General features: G+C 37.6%; 1 pseudogene; it reads right to left on the bottom strand.

The window, feature by feature from the left end:
* Positions 1-339: 339 nt before the first annotated feature.
* On the bottom strand, positions 340-944 carry LOC118834892 (annotated as a pseudogene).
* Between the last annotated feature and the right edge of the window lie 4955 nt (positions 945-5899).

The raw sequence follows: 5899 nt of genomic DNA, 5'->3' as shown, positions 1-5899 counted from the left end.
GCTTTTTAATTTGTTATGTGGAAAAGCAATTATCCTGTCACTATGGAGTGCATCTTGGACACACACACAGAGCAAGCTTGGTTCCTGAAAGTACAAGCAGGAAAAGAGGTAAGGGCCTTCATAGCTGGGTAAGAGCCTTGACTAATACTAAGCAAGACCCTGAAGTTACTGTCTACTAGAGTCATGTAAAATGACCACTGTATTTTTTTCACTTAATTACTATTTTCCAGTCATCCATTGAGATATAATTACAAAAGGATTGAAAAACTTCCTTAAATAAAGAGTAGACTGATGTAGCTGCTATTGAAACAAGGATCAAGCAGGATTTATGGAGTGAAATTAGCCTTCTTTGTCAAAGATCTTAAAGACATCCTCAAAGACCTCATTAACAGATTTAGAGGCATCCATGATCCTCACTTTCCCCGTGTTCTCATAGAGGTCAATAATAGGCTTAGTGCACTGTAGACAGGTCTGAATTCTCTTTGCTAGGCTTTCTTGGTTGTCCTCACTCCTCCCCCTGCTATTGCCCCTCTTAAGAGAGAGCTCAGTGCATATCTAATTATCACAGTCAAAACACCGAATGAAAACTACATCTGCTTTCCCACTCATGGTCTTGTTTCAACCTTGAAGGATGTCCTGATTTCATGGAAACCCATCAATCAAGAATTTATTCTTCTGAGCATTAGCCTCCATTGTTTGATCCATTTCCCTTTTTAGCAAGCTGGTACTTATCTCAACTGGCACAGTCTCTCCTTCTCTAACATACTTTTCAGTGAGCTCACCATACTGAGAATCTGGCTCATTTTTCTCATCATGAAGAAAATCTCCGGCAGAAAGATTTGTATGGCCGTATTTCTGCACAATGAAGGAGCACTGGGTGCCCTTGCCAGCACAGGCCCACCCAGGACTAACACAATGAATGACTTCATGAGGTGAGGCTGGTGGTGAAGTCGATAGTCAAGAGCAGCAGGCGGCAGATATTCGGACCCGGCCTGGAGCAGCAGGAAGGGCAGCAGAAGCACAGGCGGGGCATGGAGACAGCAGCTCAGCAAACCTCAACTTGCGGGCACAGTCTGGCTGCCTGGAAAATCAAATTTCTTTTTTTTTTGGAGGGGGGAAGGGCAGGACAATTGGGGTTAAGTGACTTGCCCAAGGTCACACAGCTAGTAAGTGTGTCAAGTGTCTCAGGCCGGATTTCAACTCAGGTCCTACTGATTCCAGGGCTGGTGCTCTACTCACTGTGCCACCTAGCTGCCCCCAAATTTCTATACACAGAAAATCATTTCATCTATTTCTCAGTCTTGGCATTCTATACTAGTAGCTCCAGAAACCAGTGTAGTGTGATTAAAATCAAATTGCTTATATAGTTATGAAGATGTCACAAGCAGTTACCATTCAGAAAACAGAACAATCACACTATAAAATAGTAATTTTTTCTTAATTAAGCAAAACCAAATGCAAACTCTAATCTTAAGTTGCCCAGTTTTAAATATTGTTACATTATTCCAGGTTCTTTTTCACATGAACAAGAATATTGAAATTGGTTAAATAAGTAAATAAAGAAAGCTTGGAGATCATGAGAAATCTAAAAATTAACTTTATCTGAGGAGGAAACAAGGACTTCTTCAAATAGAATAATAATTTCACGGGCACATAAATCTTCCTATTCTCTTCATCTAATCAGATATAAAACCTTAACTTTTATGCTTTATTATTTTTCTAAAAATTTCCATTGATCTTTGACAAGTTTTGTCATACAATGCCAATTAACTATAAAATGTATAATTTTCCCAGCTCAAAGTGGAAACTTTAAGGTTTACAGGTAGTTTCCCATACTGTCATGTAAAACTTTTCCAATGTGGTTTATTAAGAGCTTGTAAATGCAGAGTTGGCTCTAATTTCTTTGAGGTGACATTGCTTCCAATTTCAAGGTAATTAAATTAAATCATTCACAGAAGAGATGTTTCTTCAGTGCCAGAAGAGGTTTAAAAACTGAACACAGATCAATCATTAAAAAGAATTGTGGCCAAAGGTATATATTATGATAATAACGGGATTAGGAACAACAGAAGTCATAGAAACGACAAATTTATTTACAGCTCTTTATTTTGAGCAAACTGATGCACAAATTGACTCTCTTTAACTAATTTTCCTTCTTTTCTTACCAGTAAGATGAGATTATTATATGAGGACTGTTCCTTTTTGTATGGCTGTGTTCCCTCAATTTGAGCTTTAGACAAAGAAAAGTGCTTAATACATGGTCATGGCTTATCTTTATAATAACTACTCAGAATTTGATCGTTTCCTTTTCGCCAACCTAGCATCATTACTAGAGTGGGACCCAATTGCAAAATCAATGGCCTCTGATTTGAGTACTTTTCCAGGATGGGATGAAACTGCCACTTTCCTTCACCCCCTCCTGAACCAGCAGGCGCATAGCAACCAAATCAAGTTCCTTTTCTCCAGGGAGTTCCAAAAACATCCCTTTCAACGTATGCAATATGGTGTCCCATAATTCACACAGCAGCTCTCTTTCTACCTTAGTAAATGAATCAGGTAAAACATTCCAGTCATGACAGAGATAGAGACCTCTTGAGAGAGAAAGACCATTTGCCAGCAATATAGTAGGCTTACCCTATTCTCCCATATTTTAGACAGTGGAGACCCAGGCAGGATCCCTTTAGAGTCTATAAAACCTATTTTCCAATTTGTATTTTGGAATCTTTTATTTTTTCAAAGATTTTTTCTTCCCAAGAAACTGAGCAGAATTCCAGCAGGGAGACTTTTTAGAAAGTCAGCAGCTTGTACTTGCTAGAAAGTAGGAACAAGTAACGCACAGAAAGTTTCTAACTGCTTCTCCAGTGCCTGAGAATCCTACTTACCACACCAAATTGTTAGGTTGAAATTAACCTATGTAGAGAAAATCCTTAAAATTATAGACAGTTTACTGAAAATAGGAAATTAGAAGTTTCCAGAATATCTACATGAATATGGGCAATCCACAAAGGAGACATAGTTAAAATAGATTTTTATTACAGCTAAAACTACTAGGTTAGCTTATAGCATTTAAAAATAAAGCTTGCAGAATGACAAAAACTTGCATAATCAAAGAAACTTATACACAATACCATTCACAACACATAAAATAAAAGAAACTTTTATAGAATGCCATCCATAGCGTGGAAGTAGTGGAAACTTGTTTGTAACACCACATTCAACACAGAATAGGGAGAACTTGAGCAATACCTACAGAGTAACAGGACTTGTATACAATATCCTTCCAAAACTGGACATAGTTTCCTCAAAATGTTTTCAGCACATTTCCATAGGTATGTGACTACTATTACCCTTTATCAGGGCTCTATCACAAAGGCAAAAATTTAACTTTTGCATTTCAAGATCTCTAGACCATATTTGAAGATCAGAGGACATACTCAGCCTTTCTAAGGGACGGATAAAGTTTGAATCAAGAAGTTTCACTCTCTTTTTATAAAATCTATTGTTTTTTTTTTGGAGGGGGGAACTGATCTAGGCAAACGATATCTTTGCATTATCATGCCCCTTTCCAAATAATTAGAGATTATTGAAGCGCCACATCATAATTATATTAGAAGCCTCTTAAGCCAAAGCAATTCTTGGTCACTATGGTAGGAGAGGGAGCTTTCTTGATGTGTCCATTGATTACAGATCTTAAAGAAGAGTGCTAAGTCCTAACAACAAGATGAAAATTAGGGCTGACTGTTTTCATAGAGTAACTCCCCCCTCCATGGTTTCTTCTTACAGATATGTCAAAAAATATATCTCACTAAGGATGGATATCTTTGGATGTAAGGATAGTATAAGGATAGTAGCCTATCTAGCTCTCAACATTAATGATAATGAGTTTTCTTGCCCAAGTGAATATTCTCTGCTCGAGTAGAGTTTGGCAGGCATTTTACTCTCAATTTACTCTAATTAGGCACTGAGTTGGAATTGTCAAATGCTAAATTCTTTCAGTGACAAATCCTAGTCACTCCTTCCACCCCTCATTCTAATTGAACTTGTATCCTAAGCAGTTCCTAAAGTATATTGTCTTTGGGGAAGGTAATGGGAATCAGAGCTCATTATCTTGACTCTAGCTAAATAGGGCAGCTTGTGGAAACATAGCTGTATGTGTATATATAATGTAGCCTTATAGAATATTTGGATATATGTGTAAGTGTAAGTGTATGTGTATATATGTGTGTACACACACACGCACACACACACACACACACACGCACATATATATATATATATATGTATATATATATAGCTTATCCAATACTGATTTTTCAGATGTGGTTTAATTAATACATCAACTATTCTTTTTTTTTCATTTGTGGAGGGTTTTCCCCTTTATTGGTATCCTCTGCATTTAGTATAGTTCTTAGCCTATAGAAAACACCCTAGAAATGCTTCTTAATCATCTGATTCACAAGAAAATTGAAGGGTAGTTACTCTGGAAAAACATAGATCTAAATTCAGGATGTCATGTCCTTTCTGATTTTTATGCTACCATTGTTATTTTCCCACTCCAATAATCCTTTCATCTTTTAAAAACCAGAGATTCACTTAATCATCAAAGGAAAGAATGGGAGAATCTTTTCTCCCTATACCTCATAATCCATGACAGTAAAAGTGATACAACTAATTAGAAAGCTCAAATGCTCCCTTATGGTGAAAGAGTTTGAGTCCCATCTTTAACTTCTTGCTCTTGAAGAAAAAAATAATTTGCTCCCTCATGAATGGGAAATACGTCTACTGTCAGGTTCCCTTTATTCTTTCCACCAACAAAGATGGCAGCTCTGACATGGCTAGTACATGTCCTCAGTGATCCCATGCTGCTTATGGTATACATGCTACATAGAATGGAAATGCTGTTCTGATCATTATTATAACTTTATGTATTATTTTTTTTCTTATATAACATTGACTACCATGACCTTCCATTCCCTGAAAGCCAGGTGTGTTACATTTTACCCATCTCTCCAGAGTATCCAAGTACTCTTAAGGGTGTTCGGGGAGTGGAAGCTCTGTTGCTGGCTCCAGCCCCCACAAATGATGCTCCCCACAATTATAAGAGGGGTCCCCTGTATACCGGTTCCATTTATCTATTTAACATTCAGAATAGCTTTTACAATGAAACATTTGCTTCAAACATGAAAATGGCATTTAATTCCTACCACCATCACATCAGTTTCTGGGGAGATGAAAGGTATTAGGTTCAAACTTAGCTAAATTCTTATACAGCACAATCTCAGTTTCAAGTCCAAATCTCTTCTTGTGCTCAAATTTCAGGTGCCCTGGCTTCTCAGGGTTTCCTTGTTGGGCTGACTAGCTGTAACACCCCACTTGGAATCTTGGCTTAAAGGTCAGCATTATTTAATTCAGGATCTGGTGGTATTGCCTGAACATAATATTGAGGACAAATGTAACAGAACAGAAACAGAAACAGAAATACCCCAATGACACAGGGCCTAAAAGGAGAGAGGGGGGAAGGTTTCCTCCCTTCTTGCTTTAGTTAAAGAAGTCAGGAGAAAACAAGACTATCCCAGGCTAGCAGTCTTAAAGAGACTGCCAGCTCTGGCTATGCAGCCAAAGAAGGCTACACCCACTCACATGTTAGGGAAATACAGAGAAACACAATGCCTCCATGTTAGGTGATTTGGGCATGTACAAAGAAACCTCATAGACCTTTCTGAAACTACAGAAATACTCCCACTCAAGGATTATGCCATTGAATGGCTCTATAGACAGGAGGAGAATATTCATTTCAATTAGTACTTATTTATTGATTGTTATGAACTCAATATTATTTAGGCTTGATACAATTTCATTCAGAGCCCAGGATATAGAGTAGAAAACAACAGAAAACAAT

Source organism: Trichosurus vulpecula, chromosome 1 (genome assembly GCF_011100635.1).
Source record: "Trichosurus vulpecula isolate mTriVul1 chromosome 1, mTriVul1.pri, whole genome shotgun sequence".
In the NCBI taxonomy this organism is placed as follows: Eukaryota; Metazoa; Chordata; class Mammalia; order Diprotodontia; family Phalangeridae; genus Trichosurus; species Trichosurus vulpecula.
This window is presented reverse-complemented; position numbering and strand designations above follow the sequence as displayed.